Below are 20,540 nucleotides of genomic sequence, written 5' to 3'. Positions count from 1 at the left end.
AAGAGTCACACAGTTTGCTAATTTATTTATTTTAGGGAATCTATTTGAGAGAGAAAGATTTAGGAATCAGTATCTAATAGAGTACATAATATTTTTTCTTCCATTAATTCTTAAAAAAAATAATAAAAAAGTTCTTAAGAAATACGTTTGTTTCGTATTGCAGCACCACACCATAATTATAAGAACACTTGGATAGTTTGTGGTAAAAATTGTGGCTCTCTCCAAACGTTTTGCTTTTGTTGTTCAGAGTGATGGTATGGATGTATTGTTCATGGTAGAACCAAGGCAAAATATTCCAAGGAGCTAACGAAAAAAAAAAAAGGAGGGGGGGGTGTTATTCACCGTTCTACTGTAGAAAATGTGCACGTAAACAAATTAAATGCACAAATATAAAAGCGTTGACAAATTTTGATAGCGAAGTGGTTAAGGTAATGAGTTACTAAAACACAGTATTTATAACTACAAAGAAATTACATGGGGGGACATTGGCTAAAATCAACCAGTGAACTAAGGATATGAACTAAGGGACAGAAGGAATATCTGCCCGTTTGTTAAAGGGATGTTCAGATGAACTGGCTAGGCCTTTCACACATTTGTATAACTTGAGTCTCCGCTCAGGAATGATACCACAGGATGGAACGAATGTAATATAGTTTCATTGCACAAGGGTGGTGCAAAAACTGATGTGTCTAACTACCGACCTATTAGTATTTCTGGTGTGGTATTGAAGATTTTAGAGAAGTTAGTAAGAACTCGCATACAGAAATGGGTAGAAAATCATTCTATACTCTGCAGGGAACAACATGGGTTTACTAAAGGAAGGTCATGTTTTAGCAATTTGCTCATATTTTATAACAATGTTAGGGCGAGTTGGATGAAAGAAATGGATACACTATGATAATGTTGGATTTTTCTAAGGCATTTGATAGGATACCACACGATAGGCTGTTGCGTAAACTGGAGAATATGGGATTGGAACATAATCTATTGATTTAGATCAGGGAATGGTTAACAGACAGATATCAAAAAGTGGTATACAGTGGGTGTGAATCTGCCAGATTTAAGGTAACCAGTGGTGTACCTCAGGGTTCAGTCCTTGGGTCATTATTGTTCAATCTATACATTAATGACTTCAAGCAGGGTCTATCATCAGATTTGCAATTGTTTGCTGATGATGGGAAGATAGGCAAGGCAATAAGGGATGATACTGGTATTCAGCAATTACAAAATGATTTGAATAGATTGGAAATCTGGGCAAACGAAAATGACTGTCGGTTTAATGTTAATAAGTGTAAAGTTGTGCACTTTGGCGTGATTTGAGATCCATCGGCATATTATATTAGCGGGGTTATGCTACAAGAAACTGAATAGGCAAGGGATTTTGGTGTATTGGTGGATAAGAATTTAAGGTTCAAAGGTCACATAGCAAAAGTTGCAAATACAACTCAGAGGATAATTGCTATGTTGAAGCGAACCTTGACATGTAAGGATAAGGAAGTAATTTTGCCTCTTTGTAAGGCTTTAATAAGACCACACTTAGATTACTGTGCGCAGATTTGGTCTCCCGGGTTAAAGGGGAGAAAGAAGCTGTGGAAAGAGTGCAAAGAAGAATTACAAAGATTATATCCGGATTATGGGATTTAGATTATGAGGACAGATTGCGAGTATGTGGATTACAGACTCTGGTTAACATGAGAAAGAGGGGTTTATATGATAGAGGTCTATAAACTTTTGAATGGGTGTTATAGCATTTCAAATGATGAAATTTTTCGTTATATGGAAGGCGGGGAGAGAACACGAGGGGACATCCATGGAAGTTAAGGTTGTTCTCAGTCAAGAAAGGGGTAAGAGCTAGGTTTTTCTCTCAGAGAGCAGTAAGTGAGTGGAATAATTTGCCTTTAGGGGTAGTGAGTGCATCTAGTGTAAATGAATTTATGGGACGGCATGATATCTGGGTTGGGTAATTTACAGCCTCCCTCGATGAGTCCTTGAATCCCTGGAGGTCTCAGATAATAATAATAATAATAATAATAATAATAATAATAATAATAATAATAATAATAATATTTTAAGAATATTTAATCATTAAAATCTTATATCACATTTGCTATACACATCGGGAATAAAAGAGATCTAAGTTCAAAAAAGTTTAGGAGCAAGTTTATAAAATTATAAATAGTGAATTTAGAAATTAATAAAAGCATCCATTTCACTTTATTATTTAATACCACGTGCAATAAATATTTCAGGGGTTTTCTGGATTTCTTACCTGGGATTTAAAGAGGCCTTCAACTAACCTACAGATACAATTTAAAAAATTATATAAAAGCAGACATTTTCTATACTTATCGAAATTTTAAACATTTCCGCTTATAATTGTTTCATTTTTGTTAGTTTTAAAACATATTACTAAATTAATTTTACTGAATTTCAAAATTTAAATAAAAACGTAATCATTTTAATAACATTAAAACCAATTCTTATTTCACCATCGGACTTTGCATTACATGGCAAACCTTATGCATATGTGGCAAATGAATTGATGAAATTTGGATACCCTACTTAAGAAGGGTGTATACACTTACATATCACAAACCAAAGTGACGGATGGTGGATCGATTTATCAGTGTCATGTAGACTGCTTTCTTTTTAAGCTTTTACTAATGAACCGATGATCTATACCAGTAGATAACAAATTTAATTAAAGGTTACAGTTCAGTTCTAAGAAAATCAGAGCTGGTGTGTTTCACCAGCTCTGATTAGGACACTGCGTAAGACCGACCTCGCCATGGCGATCATTAGTAGCTGAATGACAATAAAAATTAATTTTATTTACTTAAAATCACATTAAAATAAAATGAACTGTAATCACCTAAACTGCGCTAATCTGATGTCTTAAAATAACCCTTAAAAAGAGCTTTTTTTTTTTTTTAAGTTAAACGCGCAATCCATAACCAACACTTTCGAAAATCCTGCTCTAAACTATTGACGCATTTTTCTGGCTATCGGAAACTGTTAATATTATTGGCTAAGACTACTGATTAAGATGTAGTTTCTAAGCGTTATTAACGAATAGAAAAGATAATATATTAAAAGACTAAGATGTTGAAAGAAGTTCCGTCTTAATATTTAGCCTCCACATTTCATTAATGCCCATCTGAAATTATTAAGTTGGCAATTTTTAAAAACTGCAGTCGGTCGTATTTGTTTCTTTTTTGTTTCTTCCTTGCTGCAGTGATGGCGCGTGGCACTTCACTCCTTTGCAGACGTTTTCCTTGAACACTTTAGACATCATTGGATGCCCTTCAATTTCCCGCTCATTTCACGGGTGGCAGGTCAAAGGTGTATGGGCGTTGTCGTTGTTCCGTGGAATTAACTTCTCCTTTCACTAACAGCACCGAAGTTAAGATGCATTTCGGTAATGACACGTAAAATAGGTGTCGTTGTTATCGAGGCTATGGGAAATTAACACTGGCGCGGTGACTGATAATTACGATGATAACATGAGCGATTCTGTGAAGTTAACATGATTTCCTATGGCAGTACGATCTTTATCACTGTCTCGTTAATCAAACGCCGATGGCCGACTGAATGGGATGATGAGGTCGGCTGCTCTTTTCGTTCTTCCTTTTATACAAAGCCTGAAAGAAGAGCGAGTGTAAAGAAAGATATTCGAGGTTCGGAAGTGAAGCTTTCTCACAAAGACGAGAGTGTTCTCTGCAATGGAAAAAAAAAAAAGCGTTTTCTTGTCAAGTACTCTTCGATTACTGTTGGTCCTCACAGAGGTTTCAAATTTCTAGAAAGACTATCGCGTTTGTGAAGACTTAAAAAGGTGACCCAGTAAAAGAAGAAAAATTTGATTTCAGAATTCAAACTTGAGTAGGTTTTTGTTGTGCTACAATTTGCATATTATATATTTACATATAAATAAATAAGCTTATAAATTCGCCTAACATTAATTTATTTTGGTTCCTTATATTAAGAAGTTGATCAACCTATTCCCCCCAAACCGCTTGTAATTCTATAGTGTTTGTCATTTTAGATCAATTTATCAGAACAAACAAGCGTTTGTCTATGCATGGATTCGGTATTTCGCTTGTATCTAGCTCTTTATGCATTCAAAATAGAAATGTCCGACGCATTGCAGATAATAACAACGAAAGATGTTCTAAATTATTAACGGAATGGAGATCTGTGGATGAGAAGACAAGGCGAGAGTTGAATTGTTAGGATTGCTGGAATGCAGTGGATAAAAAAAAAAAAAAATAAGCTGAAAATAAAATGGAATGGAAATAATTGGGGAAGACCTTCGTCCAGTAGTACACCGATCCAGATTGAAGAAGAAGATCAATAGTTAAAACATTTCTAAGAAAGTTATCAATTAAGGTAGCACAGGGAAAGCAAAGTATTTGATTTCTTTCTTAATTAATTTTCAGATCAGCTGGTTGGTTAAACTAATCTTTAGACATCATCCCCACTGTAGAAATCAAAGATCATCTTTATTTCTACCAATTACATTAAAAATTCATTTTAATATTATGCAACTTTCTGCTGTTTAAGCCAAGTTAATAATAACATAAAATACAGAAGATTATTGGGTTTGACATGTATTACCTCAACACTTAAATAAACTTCAGATATTGGGACATATGTTGTCCTTTCGAATAAGTGAGGGTAGCTAGCCATTCTGGAGAATGGTGCATTTGTTCCCGCCCCCCAGAACTGACTGATTTAAACAGCAGTTTTCATCCTCCCCACACGGTGTAAGTACTCAGTAATATATGTTCACAACATACGCAAAGCAAAATGGAAGCTCATTTTTTTTCAGAACTTTCGATATTTTTTGTACTGTTTTGTCAATTAAATAACCTCCATTATTTACAAAAATCTCACGTATGATGCGAGTCTCCAACAAGGACATTCGCATCATAACCGCAATTAAATGAAATGTGGCTTCAGTTAGGAAACAATTATCATGTCTTTTTAGCGATTCCTTAAAGCGTCTCCGTGGCGCAGATGCGAGGTTATTGCGACATTTGTCCTTCGGTTAGAAACACCTGAGTTCGAATCCCGTATCGGAGTCTATACGAGATTTCCGATGTGTAATTGTTAGGAATCGGGCGCGTCACCAGGAAGATTTTGCAGTGTCTTGAGATGATGCAGTTTAATGTAAGGACACATCAAACTCCACTATGTGTAAGAATATCAGTTTCTTGTGAATATAACGATACTGCCAGGCATTGGCGCACCCAGGGAGGGGGCCAAGGGGCCCTTCCCCCCCAAAAAAAGGAAAAAAACACTAGGAAAATTTCCAAAAATATTTTCCTAATTAAAATTATTTTTTTAAAAAATTTATATTGTGTCTTCTATTTCTATGCCACTTATGAATTAGCGATCACATAAGGTGGGAATACCCTATAGCACTCGGGAATCCTGGCAGCTGTGAACGCAAAGCAGATGAAGTAGTGCACGAGCACTACTTCATTTGCCCGAGCCGGGCCAGAGGAGATCACGGGTATCATGTATTGGCGATCACTGCAAATGCTCAGTCATAGCTCGTATGCAATGCGTAGTGTGTATTCTCAAATCGTCTACTCAACTCTTCCCCCCCCCCCCCCAAGATTAATTCTTGAGTTCTCGGCTCCCTCCAAGATTAAATCCTGAGTGCGTCACTGCAGTGCCAGGAATGATTTGTTTGTTATAAAGTATTCATATCATAAGACATATAATTGTGTTCAATATTCTAGAATGCTTTCTTATGTTTCTCAGACTGTTCATCCAATTTTAAGCATTTTTGTATTCCACTTCATGCTGTGTATTCTTCACTTCGGCTATTTATTATAATATTAGTTTTCTTAAACAAGATGGTGTGCTTTTGACTTTTCTGTCTTTCGGGAATGTAACGGCATTTAATTTTCTAATGTTTGTGCTAAAATAGTAGTAGGATTTGGTTCATAACACTTTGAAGCATGAAGTTCAGAAACAATTATACGGAACTGAGTTATGCAAAAATTCCGTAAAGTAAATTTAAAGCCTGTCATACTCATTCATCCAATTCGTTATAGGAATAACGAAGAAGAAACAACAATAATAATAATAAAAAAACAAACAAACTAGCATACAGATTGAAACCTCTTCCCTTTTTGTTAATACCGTTATTCTTCCAATGGAAGTCGAGGATTTCGTAAAACAGTCATTTGAACTTTAATTATAAAGAAATCCGTTCCTGTTGACTTTTGCAGTTTGCCGATTTCCGCATTTGTCAGTGGTCGAAGTGTTAGACAATTTCGACACACTGATCACGATCCTTAGTTCTGCAAATCTGTCATCTCTGAGACGTAAATACACACTACTTTTTACTGAGACCCCAACTTGAAGACGAACAAAAATTCTAACGAGTTGATAGCCCATTAGAAATCCACGATGTCAACGATCCGTAAACTCGCTGTAGCAGAAACGTCTTCTAAGTAGGGCCACGTTCAAAAGAGCAGGGAGTGTTGGCGAAGCCCTCGGTGATATAAATAACACGGAAGTCAGAATGCATCACATCTACACCAACAGGTTTTGGTGCATTTTCTGATATCGAATTGAAAATAAAAAAAAAAAAAAACGTTTTATCATAAGAAAAGAAAACAAAGAACTCGTGGCTGTGTATACGTATACAGATTCTCTCCCCCCCCCTCCCCTAAAAAAAAGTAGTTGCCAGCAAACAACCCCATAACTGCCCATTCCGATGAATACTGTCATCCATCCCATCAAATGACCCGTGCACTGAATGCAGAAGTTGGACTAATTTTACCGCCTCGTAAAAGACCACTCTTCATGCCAAAGTCAGAATCGTCTTGGCGAGTGCAGTTTGGATGCTGTCAAATATCTGAGCGGCTCCAAGAAAATTGATGATGCTCTACACTCTGTGACCGATGATCAATGGTCGTTTTTCACCGAAGAAGTGCGTTGTATTGGCAGCAGTGCGGAGAGAGGCAACGAGCCTTGTCCGCCAAGCTACTCTGGTGATCTATAATTCCTTACTACAGGCCTGATAATGGCAAGAATATGGATGGGAATTTCCTTCTGCGATATATCACGCGCGCGCACTGTTCGTGGTTGTCAAGGAAACAAAGGAAAGCAGTCGCCACGTGCTGCACACTTCTTGAAGAAGTTACTCGGTGGAACAGTTAAATTACATCCCTATTTCAAGTGCACTTTTACTGATAAATTAATAGCCTGTAAATTTGGGATTTGCTGTTAATTACTCCGAATTTTTAAAGATTTTTTAAGAGTGGGGGTCGTCATGTCTGCAGCTGACAAACGAAGGGAAAGAAAAGCCATTACGGCCGCGCGAGACTTAACGTTCCACTAATGATTCACGAGAATGTATCAGATTTAACTCGTGTCTTTGTCGGTAGCAACGGCTGGATATGATCTGGACGTTAAATAAATCACACCACGTTTAAACCCCCTATTGTGTGTGCGTGTGTGTGTTCTCATTGAAAAATGTACTGATGACCGCGGTGCACCATGCAAGAAGAAAATCATTTTCTAACTCCGGAGGTGAACGAATGAGAATTAAATTATTGGTGACATCCAGCTTTTGTGTTTTTTTTTATTCTTCAGTTGAGCAATGAAGGAAGGCAAATGCGTCTTCTTTTTAACAGCTTATCGGTAAAGTTAACATTCTCAACATAGCATATGAAGTAGTTTTAATTAATCCAATAATTATTAACGATTAAATCTTCGGTATCCACATAATAAGATTTAACAAAGGTCAGCAGCAAAACTTCGATATTCGTATTAAGTTAGAACTCATATGTACGTGGCAAGTACTGAATCTCCTTCCAGATCAGACTTGAACATATTTAGGCTCTTTGCATGTAAAGGAGAAACTCAGTCTGAAGACGAATGACAACTCCGTTACTGAAAAAAAAAAAAAAAATCGAGAAAAGTTTCTCTTAAGGGCACGAGGATGAATCACATTTCAGCTCGGCTATCAGGTTTGCATAAACCTGTATTTGGTGGAATCATCATAACTGAATGCTGAAGAGAACTCTTTCTATAACTTTGAACTGACGCAATCACTCGTCATCTTTTAGACCGACATTTTTGAAAGTAGTCCACGTTTTCTCCTTTTCATCCTTTTTTGGGCCATAAATAGTACGTCACGCTAAAAGAACGCACTGCAATCGCCTAGTTCCGTTCAATCCTTGGTGGTTGTGTGGTTTGCTTTTTTGTTGTATTTCCATTAAAAAAAGTAAATATACTTTTTAACAGTTTTCGTTTTAAGTCTTTTCATACAGCTCGCCATTAAATAAGCATTGATTATAATAATTATTGTTCTGAAAGTTTTTTTTTTAAAGTATTGTGTATGTGTAACTAGTGATACATTCACGATTTTCCTAGAGAACACGTGCAATTTAAAGATATTCGTCACGTGATCACAGTTAGGAGTAATCTGAACAATCAACGAGTTACGTTAAAGGCAAAAACAAAGAAGTTTGTAGAAGTCTGTTCTCATTAAGCGAATGTTCTTTTTCCATAATAAACGCTGGATGATTAGCCGAGAGATTCATTCCCGGAAAGTCTGTTCTTTCTTCTTCTCTTTAGTTTTAAGTGGAAGATGAAGGGAAATTTCGTGGCTCATTTTTATTTTCTATGAAGAAATAACTGACAAAATAGTTCATTATAATTAATGCTCAATAATTTCTTAAATTTCAATAAGAAATTAAACTTCTAAAATTTCTTAACTGAGTGATTTATCCGACGTTCCTCGATGGGATGAGTTCATGATTACGCGATTTTTGACTTCTAATACAAAGAGAACACTTTTGAATACGTCAATGTTAGTGGAAAATCTGATAGCACAAACTATGATGGGAGATGAATACTACAAACAGATTAATTCAGAAATTTTTTACCTTTAAAAATGTTTCTCGATTTCAAAGTACGCTACTAGTGCACTATCGGTCGATTAACCAACCTCTCGTGTATGGGTTCAACATTAAAAAAAAAAAAGTGATCCAAGAGAAGTGTTTAAGCTTTTCCGCAAATGCAGGAGCACCACCCTCTTTCTCATTGACCTATAATCCTATCCATAGCTTTTCTGATTATAGTGCATCCCATTCTTCCTACTTATTTGACAAATTCTGCAGATCAATAGCATCCCAAGCTTCAAGAATCTTCCACACCTATTACTCAAACACTCTGTTATTCAATGGGGTGAGGATAACTTAGCCATTCGCAGTGGTGCCCAATGTAGTATCTTCTTTCTCGCAAAAGTGATTCCAATTCACCTTCTTTTAGATTTTTTTAAATAATGCTCAAATCACCAGACAGGATCACATCTCTTCTTGGATTGACATTTATTTCTAGCTTTTCCTGGTATCACAGCAATAGCTTCCTCAACCTCTAAAAACTGCATCCTTTTTGGCTCAGGAAGTTATTTTCACCCATATAATTCTGCACAAATCCTTCCATCCTTAAATTATTGTTCACATATTTACCATAAACGTTTCTAAAAATTTTCGATTCGGATGATAGTGCTTCGGCTGATAGGTAATCCCTCTCTCATGGACTCGCTTCAGCAAGTATCTCACAGATGGTCTCCTTTCCTTTAGTGTTACATGGTGATCAGCATTCATTTCAGATAAATTGTGGAGACTACAACCGTGTTAGAAATTGATTTCTAACACAGTTATAGTCTCCATAATTTGTCTGAAGTGGATCACAGATGGTCTCAACGAGTGATACGTTCATATACACCGCTCCACCGAACCCAAACTCACCATTATCCCGTTTATCGTTATGTTAAAACACGAGCAGCAGCTACTCAACATTTCATTACGGTTTAACTGCAGATGTACTGAACCTCTTTTATTCTATCCGTCTCTGTTATTTCGAACAGCCCTCTTCACAAAGTGTTATATGTATGTGTATAATGGTGTAGCAACTGTAATATTTGTCATTTTGATAACTGACTAAATTAGGTCTTGAGGTCAGGCGCCATTTTTTAAACCCCTAACATTTAATCACATTGGAAATGCCAAATTTAAACCGAAATCCATTCATATTTACTAATCTTGTCCTTAGCAATCAATTCTGTTAATAAAGCGACAATATAACCCTTTCCTGCAATCCTTAATGATTATTTGGCCATACTTGCAATAATTAATCAGAGTTAACACTGTCATTGCATATTGCTTCCTCCTCGAACGATATCTACGTATAATCAATTGCGAAGCTCAGTATTGTGACAGATTAATTCTAATGGGATAGCTAAAATGATATGCGCCCCTAATGTGTACGCAAAGCGAATGGATTCTCCGTTAATATATCCTGGCAAAAGGGAGGTGAGTGACATCAGTCTAAAGCAAAATTTGAATCGAGTTATATTATGAATATGTGCTTTGATGGTGTGTCACTTTTATTACTAATAAAAACAGTTTGAAATTAACGTAAAATAACAGTACATTCCGGAAACTTATTTTTCACCGAACACCCTCTGGACTCTCTATATTTGTTAGACAAGAGCTGTCTGAATAGTGATACAAGATATACACTCAAATTCTTCGAACGTCTTTAATGGATTACTGGAAAACAAAATGAACTCAGTTATTTCTGCAGTCGTCTGGTATTAACTTTTAGCTTCTAAGAATTTGGAATAATTCCGCTGCGATCCTTTCCTGCAAATATAAAACAAAAAGCTTCATCTGTAAATAACTATAAGCATATTATAAAATAACATTTATTAAGCCTTATAATAAAATGTCTCATTAGATTTCTCGATTTTTACTTTTTGACAATTTTAAAATAGTAGTATTTTATTCACTATTATTTAAATTACGGAATAAGTTTTAATTTTAAATAGAAAATAATAGCCAGTCTCAGTACGTATTGGTTTTTCAAGAAAAAAATATTTCGTTCACAAATGTTGCGAGATGTAGGCAATCGCTATATCGTCAAACTGTTTCATGAATAATATGTAATAAAATATATATTTAAAAAAAAATTAAAAGTTTTATCTTTTGGTGAATCGGAAAAGAAAAGTTTCAAAGAGCTCTGATTTCTCGTCGTGTTTTCCCAACCTTGGTGACATATTGTTTTGTTTCTTTTGACTGCACTAGCGTGTCCATTACCTTCCAACCGTTGAAAGATAAAAACAGGCAATTTCAGTAAACCGATTCTGTGAGCAGGATTACTAACTCTACTCCAGCGAAGAGGATGCGGATCATTTTTTTTTCACGGATGAAATAGGATTCTAGAAAATAATATATCATAAAAATATTTTTTTTTTTAGATATTTTATTAAAAAATATTATTGAGCAAATTTCAAGGATATTTTTTCGTTTCAGCTAATAAACACTGAAAATGAAAATACTAATAAAAATATTAATTTGATATTAATTAAAATATTTCAGGGAAGTTCTACATAGTGCTTACATACTTGCTCTCTCTCGCTCTGAGAGAACGGTTCTTGGGATAACTATTCCTGTCTGTATCTTTTCCACAGACTCCATGTAGGATAATCAACAAATTCTTCGAAATTTGTATATTAAAGTAACTTAAGTCAAATAGAGCGGACTTGCTTTTGTGAAGATCGCTCGAGGAAAATTATAATCCTTCAAAGATAATCAGGAACTTGATATATATATTTATGTGGACATTGTGCATTACGTCATATTAGTTCTAAGAGTGTACTTTTCTGCTCGTGGGTTAACTTGAACCATCCCAATTGGAGATCCTTCCATCATCATCATCTTGTTGCGGTTTGCAACAAGATGGTTCAGTTAGGATGTTTAAAGTTACTGTTAAGGCAGCTTGGACAACGAGGCGTTAAGAGGGCCTTATTTCGTTTGAGTGTGCTTGTCTTCCTCCGGATTTGTCTTTTGAGCAATTCAACAATACTAGAAAACCGGATAATACGGCCTCACTCTCAATCTACCTCAGGTCCTTACCAAGCGAGTATGAGAAGAAAAGTTAGCAGGGTTAGTGCTCCACGTGGAAAATGCAAAAACAACTGCTTTTAAGCCTTAAATAAATTTTCAGCACATTCCACAGCATACCTCTTCCCCATCTCTTGTAAACTATTTTAGTTTTGTGAACATGTTTTTTAGACCACTGAATAAATAATTCTTACCTAAACGCGGCTTTTGCACTAATCATGTTTGTCTGTTCTGCTGCGGTTTATACAGTCCGATAATACACAATTGTGTTGGTGGTGATTTACCCAAGTTTCCAGTATTTTTCTCAATCCTAATGTTAGACTAATTGTAATGAACGATGAACAAAGCATGCGACGACGTTCTCTCAAGTTGCTATCTTTAGGATAAGACTGTGCTAACGCTAATTTGTTTTCACCATTCATTTCATAGCCTGAAGCACATTCATCAAACCAAATAAACAAAAAGAAATCAGATTTTGAATTAACTGAAGTATATAACTTTGCGTATCTTAAGAGGGTATGTGATTACGCCTAGCACGAACACACACACACACACACACACACACACACACACACACACACACACACACACACACACACACACACACACACACACACACACACACACACACACACAAGGGAATTAACTGGAATATTTATATCGGAACCTTTTGATGGAGTCCAAGCACAGGAGTTATTAGTATACAGTCAGATTCGACAGTTGGGTTAGGTCGATCAGCTGGAGGCGACAACTCTGCGAGTCACACCCATCCCCTTAGCAGCTCACGCCATATATTACAAATGATGAGGTTCCGTGATGAAACTAATGGTTTTACAAATAGCGTCTTCTAATTGATGATACCAACCAACGCTAATTAGTATTCTTAGAAGGCAACCCTGCAAAGAAGGCCAGTAGCATTATTTATTTCTGTTTCTTTTATAAAATGTTGCAACGACATCGATTAATCTAAAATGGCATTGGTTGTTTGCTTTCTTGTCATAAACATCTTTTCTTGTCACCTCCAGCATTCCTTGTGACAGAGGCAAATGCCAGCAGTGAGGTTAAATACTTGAACACTTCAGGGGGAATGAACTCTTTCTTCAGTTCTGCATGCGTAGTGAACATGGCTACGAATCTGCAGAAATGTGCGGGTTAAGTTTGTGACACTACTCCTGTTAGTTTAGGGAAAACAATAGTGGCTTACGCTTGGTAGTTATTATTATTCGTGACACCTCCAAGGAGTCCGAAGACTCATCGCGGGAGAACACCGACTATACAACTGTTTCCACCACTACACCGAACCTCTACCAATCATCTCCATCAACGCCATCTACCGCCCACCACCACAACTAGTATTTTTTGTCTGTAAATTGCGTGTGTTCTGAAGGGCCGATTTGTTTGTATGCGGGATGAAAATCCCGAGTTTCCGGGAGAAAAAACCCTGCTAGCTCCGTATGAGATCGGCTAACTCACCTTCAGTTTTACAAACTTTTGATGGTGACAGTATTCTTAATCAAGAAACACAGGCCAATAATTACGCTAAGAAGCTATTTCTGAAATTATGATAATTTATTATGATATTATATAGCATTATAATAGTTTATACCACTTTGCTGTAAGTTCATTATTATCATTATACTTACAATGAGACGTGTCCATACATGTATGGACATGTCTCCTTTTCCTAAACTCGGTGTGTGTGTTTTTTGTTTATAATGAGTTTTATACTTCTGAAAAAAAAAAAAAAAAAAAAAAGACGGAAGGGATACAGAAGGCAACCGATGGGTAAGGTAATACAGTAAAATCTCATAGTATGATTATTGATTTTGCCAGTGGTGATTATTCAAGTTTGTGGCTCACCTACAGCTTTTTTTTTTTTTTTTTCCCTTCAGAAGTATAAAATGAGCTGTAGGTGAGCCACAAACTTGAATAATCACCACTGACAAAATCAATAATCATACTGTGAGATTTTACTGTATTACCTTACCCATCGGTTGCCTTCTGTATCCCTTCCGTCTTTTTTTTTTTTTTAAGTCATCAAAACACTCAACTTCTTAAAATTATTTTTTCATAAATCTTTACATTCTTCATTCTGACTTTCCCTAGCAAGATGCTTTTTTGTTGCTGGACTTAATGTTCAAGTTTTCGTTTCCATTTGAAATTATACAACTGATAGAGATGCTGAGTATTTATTATGAAGAATATTGCATGAACTAATAGGAAAAAGATTGCGTTTCCTGACTTTTTATTTAGCTACTTAGGACTCTCTCTGATGCCCCACCAGATTATATATAACACCTAATATGAGAAGAGCTTAAGGAGAACATACTAATCAAGGGCTTACTTTGATTAGGATAAAAGAAAAATAATCAGAATACAAAAAGAGGAAGAGCGGATAAGATGGAACCGCAAAAAAGATGGAACCGAGTCTAGTTTCTTGAATATATTTACTAAATAAATTCTCCACTAAATAAAATGCAGAATTTTAAGAAGCTCAATTTTATTAAATCCAATAATAACGAATAAAAATGCTAGGTGTCTAAAATATATATGAATTAATACAGAGAAATAGTCATTCATGATAATATTTTTATGAGAACGTTTATTTGGGACTCAATGCAACTTTTCTGTATTTGCACCACATTTCAGTGAGTTCTGTTGTAGCAAGTAAGTAAAATCTTATTGAATATGTTGATAGATCGGTGTTTTTTGAACTGCTTTGACCGCCACCCACAATAAAAATGTATTTTACATTGTGTATTCACTTAACTGAAGCAATACGTGCGCTTATTACATAAAATAAAGTTAAAACAGAAACGTAACAAAGCTAATATCAATTATGATTTTATTAACTTTTAAATGCAACATGGTGGGAAAAAAAAACTCAAAATAATTAATGCAAAACACAGAAATTAGGGAATATTTTATCTAATGCGACTGTCTGCTTTTCTGTTCATAAGTTCATTCCATTCTAGAATACACGAGGACAGATTTAAGAGCATATCTAGTGCACTGTTAAGAATGTTTCTTTCGTTTGTTTCCATCAGTTCAAGGTTGAAAAATCCTGGTACAGAAATAGGTTGTTATGATTGTTAATAATATCCATGTACTCTTTTTTATAAGCAACGGAAATACTTTTTAACATTAACAAAAAATGAAAAAAAAAACTTAATGTAAATGTCAGCAGTGTCAATGGAGAACAGTGTAAAATGAGCTGTAATAGTTCATGCCCTTATTCGGGCACCAAGTTTAATTCAGTTATTGATTCAAGGTTTTGAAAAGCAAAATCAATATTTGATCTTAAGGTTCTTTAAGGTTCCTAATTTCTCTTCTGGAACGCAACGATTAAACGTTTCAGACAAAAGTGGGATGTAAGAATATCTCGAGTTTTATTTTCTTCAAAATGTTTTAAAGCAACGAAATCTGTGCGATATTTTCTATTCTATTGCATTAAAATATGCTCTTCAACTGACTGAACTGATTTCACTACCCACTAGTGGGTCGAAACCTGTAGTTTCCAAAACACTGCTAAATCTTTTATTCGAAAAGTGAACACGCAATAATAGTACTGTAATATCATTATGTTTAGCATAAATACAAACTATATTAACTTCGCTAGATAAACTATGAAAAATTACCCCATTTTTTAATTTGTGATATTGCAATTTATGTTCATTATCTCACGCCACATAAACCATGCAAGGAACAGCTCAGCATAGTTTTAGAATCCAGGGGATATCATCATGCTTCACTCACATGTACACGTTTTCTATCCATATTTTCTAGTTTATTGTGGTTCTACACACGAAATGTTTTTGCCAACTTATAGTACATTCTAACGACCCACAGTATTATAATTATATATTCTTACATGTCTGGAAACTATGGCCTAGAGATCAAATATTGAATATATTTCGAGTCACTTCAGGCCTCCGATAAGCCAAGCGGTGGTGTTACACCTGGCGATGAAATTCATCTCTGCTTAAATGCATCAATAAACATCCATATTCATAGCGTGGTTCGGACCAATAGCCTGGCTGTACCAGGCTATTGGTCCGAACCACGGTTTTACAGTGTTTGTAAAATTTCCATACCCTGTTAAAATATAATCATTAAATGCAAGATTAATTCAAGCCATTGTTTATTTATCAAGAAAATGCTATCTTTCGTGATAAATAACAATGGCTAGAATTAATCTTGCATGCATTTATGCAAACATAAATCATAAGTGGAATACTCAGTAGTCAAATATTTCTATAGTTCTTACATTGTTTTATTTCCTTTTGTACAGTAACTACGTTAGCTCTACTCCAATTTCAATCATGTCTCCACATGTATTTCTTGTAGTATAGAATATCGTCTACATTAGCTACCTTTCCACATCTTATGATCTCTGATTTCTTTTACAATATTCTTTTCTTCCATGACGAAGTTTTTCAATAGTTTACATAACATTTTCCCACCTTGCTTCCTTGTCTTCCCCTGACTTTTATTTAGCTACTTTTACGCATAACTCAGATCTTTTAAAGTTTACTCTTTATTCTTTCATCGCTTTTGCCGACCTACTTGCTAGAAACTTTCGATCCGCTTTCTTCTTTCCGAGGACTATCCCCTTAAATTTTTTGTCTCCACTACGATTTTCTAAGTTTTCTCTCCTTGTTGATAATCACCACATGCATTCCGAGCTTAATGTATCAAATGCTTTATTCAGAGTTTATCAATAAGACTCAAAAGTTTCGTTCTTGTTTTCGAATTCTGTCATTTTTTTTTCTTGAATGATATTTGTATCGTTGAGCCTGCAATTCGCCTGAAAAATGTAATGACCCGAAAGGTTTCTTCACTTCTTTCATGGGAAGAAACAAATCTCATTGTTCAACTCGCCATTTTGAAATATGCCTACATATCTACCTGAAATTGTCTCCAATAAAGAAGTTGATCTTTGTGTTAGTGCTGAATTCTTTGCAACCCCTTCATTGCTGATCGAATAAAACATCCTGTGTTTATTATTTAACAGGAATTCACCTGTTTTTGTCTTCATCTCAGTAACACCAATTGCGTCCACATGGTGCATCTCTAGTTCTTCTGCCATTTGGACGTCTTTTCCGTGGATGCTTATGTTTGATGGCCTATCTTGAATTCTGCTGGCGTTGAGTTTGTTCCATTAGTTGAATTTTCATTCTTCGCCATGGTTCCCGGCAGTGGGTATAGGCGACGCTTCAGCGTGCAAGAAATTTTTATCATGTAGTATACCATTGTTTGTTTCTGATTTAAGCCAATACAGAACAATATTTGATCATCTAAGTTCCAAATTGCCAGATCAGGTTTGTTTAGTTTGGAAAACTATGAATAGGGTGCACCACGCGAAGATGAGGATTAGACAGTTGTTGAGAACTCCTAATTGGTGAACTGCATTCCTTAAAGGTCATGTTGAGGTTTCCTCCCAGTTATCTAGCTTTGAACTGTTATAAGCAACTCCCTTCCCTTCTAAGTTAGCAGAATTATATAGACATGGTTTTCATAGCGTTAAAAATTTGTTTATTTTCAATTTTCAATATTTCCATATCTTTTATGAATTTGGAGTCTATCATTAAATAAAAAAAAGTAAGTTAAAGTGGTTCAGTTAATCTATGTTCATGTAACTTGCCGTTTCCGATGGTTCTTTCATTTCGCATTTTATCACAGTCTTTTTTCCTCCATGGAATTTTCGACTTCTGTTACGATGATTTCTTAGTATTGCTGATACTAAACATTCAGAAGATTCAGAATTAAAGCATTACTACACCTCTTATGTAGTTTTATGCAAGGAGATTATCTAATGCTAGCTTGGTTAGATAGCTTTACTATACTAAGGACTAAAAAAATCCTCTTTGAATTTAAGCTACTTATCAGTACATTACAAATTACCCTCATGTCGCACTGGTAAGTTAACTTTTATTAAGAGATGTTTTTATGCGAGTCTGAAACCGCTTTCGGAAATGCAGATGTTATTTTTCTGAAAATAATACATGCGTTGTAATGTATTATATAAAGCAATTTTTGTCGAAAAATTATTAGTTCACTGGAAAATTCCTTGAAGACAGAAAAAAAAGCGACCTCCATATAATGATGACTATGAATTATGGAACGATTTTTGCTTTAATGAGAGAAGAGAATTTTGGAGATTTTTTCCATAATCTTCGTGTTATGAGAATATATGCTATTCTGTTAAACACTTATAATATCCAATTTATGGTGGTTTGATCGCAGTGAATTTCAAACTCAAAACTGGAAGTCACTAAGAATTTTGAATAGTAAACTTGCCACTAGAACTAGAAATTACATTCTTCTCTCTCTCTCTCTCTCTCTCTACCCGAAAGGTCTACAATTTTTACATTGTAATCATTCAGATAACAAGTATAGTTCTGCAAAATGCTAAGAAAAAGTAATTTAATAATCACAAAATCCTTTGATTTATCAAGATTGGTATTCCAAATACGAATCTTAGCTCTAATGAATAATTTCTTAATTAAAAGGCGGTACTACTCAGTACTTTCATTCCCTGATATTTCATTCAACTTTTTTTCCCCTACAATAAAGAACTTTTCAATGCATTGAATCGAAGTTTCTCCTCTTTTTTAAGTTAACTGTGACCACACATTTCCCACTCAAGTTACTGGGAACATTTTTTGCTGTGTTTCCCACCAAGCAGCTGAATAATTCGAACTCTTAACCTAACGTTAGACGTTTTCTTCATCAGTCTTCACCAGCTGCAAGACGCGGTGCATGTCCAGGCGACTAAACCGTAGCTTTTATCGACACGACAATGCTGGAAACCAGCTCTAAATAGAAAATCATACCACTGTTGTGCTCTTCACCTCTTGTAAAGCCGTGCGTGCTGCAGGGGGGCTGTTGCTGATACACACACGAGAGCCCGTACCCAGCACCTCGCCGACGTGCGTGACAGAGGTAGAACTAATTCAGGGACAAAGCAAGGCTTTTCGCCCATTCGGACACTTTATGGCCGTCATTCCTCCTGACAGCAGATCCATCATCGGCCAAATGACCACAATAAATCATCGGCCCCGGTGCAAGAACACGGAGGGCCAAGTCGTGTAAAGTGCATCATTAAAGTGAGCGTGCACCAGGGAATGGATTTCCAGGGTATTAAACATGGCACCCGGAAGAAAAATGGTGCATGGAATGTGATTAGTGGAGAATGATGGATGTCCAGAGGTTGTCGTGACAAGGGAACAGGGAAGGGTGCGGCTGTCACCTCCCAGACTATAGCACGAGAAGACCAGACGAAAGTCTAAACTGACAGCCTGGTGTCGCCATTCTTCTCTCTGTTTTGTACCCTTCTAGACATGCGCCGTCTGGCCGAAACGTAAGTATAAGGAAAGAATATTATTCCATTTCTTTCTTGCGTGTCCATTTGACTGTTTATCCTCTCTTATGCACTTTTTCTTTTATGCAGGTCTGCAGAAGTGACACCCATTAATAACTTTCATAATTTATTCAACGGAAAAAAAGTGTCTGGCCTCATGGGCTTCGAGTCAGGAGAATAAAATCCTTGAAATTAATATTCTAGTCACATACCTTGAACAAACATGAATTTGTGCATGATGGACTTCTCAATTACTTTAGTTTTTACCTGAGAGATTGGCGATTAAGGTACACAAGACTTTTTGAGAACTCAATACAGTATAGATTCAATAATATTCTTTTCGTTTCTGTTAAGCACACATACGTATGGTTTCTGTCCGGTAAATACAGTTATGTCTATATAACCAAAGAATAATCAACAGCATCCATTCAGTAATTGGTTTGTTTTATTTCTTCACTTTTACTATTTGCGAAGAAGGCTTCAGTTGACATTTCCAGAATTAATATTTTCAATATCAGCATTTCTTAAAGTAATTTACTCCTATCTTAGCAAACGAATTCAGGCAATAAGCTGAGTTTAAAATGACCCTCATTTCAAAATAAATTGAAGGAGCCTTGTACTATTAGTTAATTCAAATTTATTTTGGGAGTAGTGCGCAAATAACTATTTGAATTATTGAGAAGGAAGGAGGAATTCGCCTCATGTTATAGAAGTCATGAACTATGTGTGTAACCATATTTGCAATTAACTTAGCTTGATACATACAGTCAGTAATGATAAGGTCCTTGGGTTGAAAAGAACTGGATTCGAATCCGGTCTTGGACGTTAATAACCTTTATAACGATTTCCAGCTGAAATATGGAAGCTGAAGGATGATTAAAGACCGAAGAAAACACGCAGTAACAGATATAATGCACTGGTCTCATAGCCTTAGTTGCATCGACAGTCTTTCCGAAACATATATTTGTGTGTGTGTGTGTGTATATATATGTTAAGAATACCAAGCAATTTTTAAACCTGGTTTTACTCCATTTCCCAAGTAAGCAAACAGACAAATAAGTCAAGTTTGCGCCTGCATGTGATGCAAGTCTAGCTGATCCTACAGGTAGTGCAAGACCAAGGCAACTCGTGGTAAAGGTGGCATGAGCTCTGATCACTAATCTTTATATTTACCCTTAATGCCAAAACACATCTCCAAGAAGGAGATGCATGATGTTTTGTATTAAAGGCAAGAGGCCACT

The 20,540-nt window shown here is 35.7% G+C and overlaps 1 protein-coding gene and 1 long non-coding RNA gene across 13 annotated transcripts in view; one reads left to right on the top strand and one right to left on the bottom strand.

The window, feature by feature from the left end:
* Window positions 1-20,540, top strand: part of LOC150104289 (zinc finger protein 703-A-like) — a 603,572-nt gene that overhangs the window by 10,959 nt on the left and 572,073 nt on the right. The gene's annotated exons all lie outside the window — the stretch shown is intronic.
* LOC150104290 (uncharacterized) overlaps window positions 10,438-20,540 on the bottom strand; it is an 81,752-nt gene continuing 71,649 nt past the window's right edge. The window contains exon 3 of the long non-coding RNA XR_016548654.1: window positions 10,438-10,676. This is a non-coding gene — a long non-coding RNA (uncharacterized LOC150104290). The remainder of the gene's footprint in view (window positions 10,677-20,540) is intronic.

Source organism: Typopeltis vanoorti, chromosome 8 (genome assembly GCF_054136105.1).
Source record: "Typopeltis vanoorti isolate ZY-2024b chromosome 8, IOZ_Tvanoo_1.0, whole genome shotgun sequence".
Classification (NCBI taxonomy): domain Eukaryota; kingdom Metazoa; phylum Arthropoda; class Arachnida; order Uropygi; family Thelyphonidae; genus Typopeltis; species Typopeltis vanoorti.
Note: the sequence above shows the minus strand (reverse complement) of the source record. Positions and strands in the feature narration are given on the sequence as shown.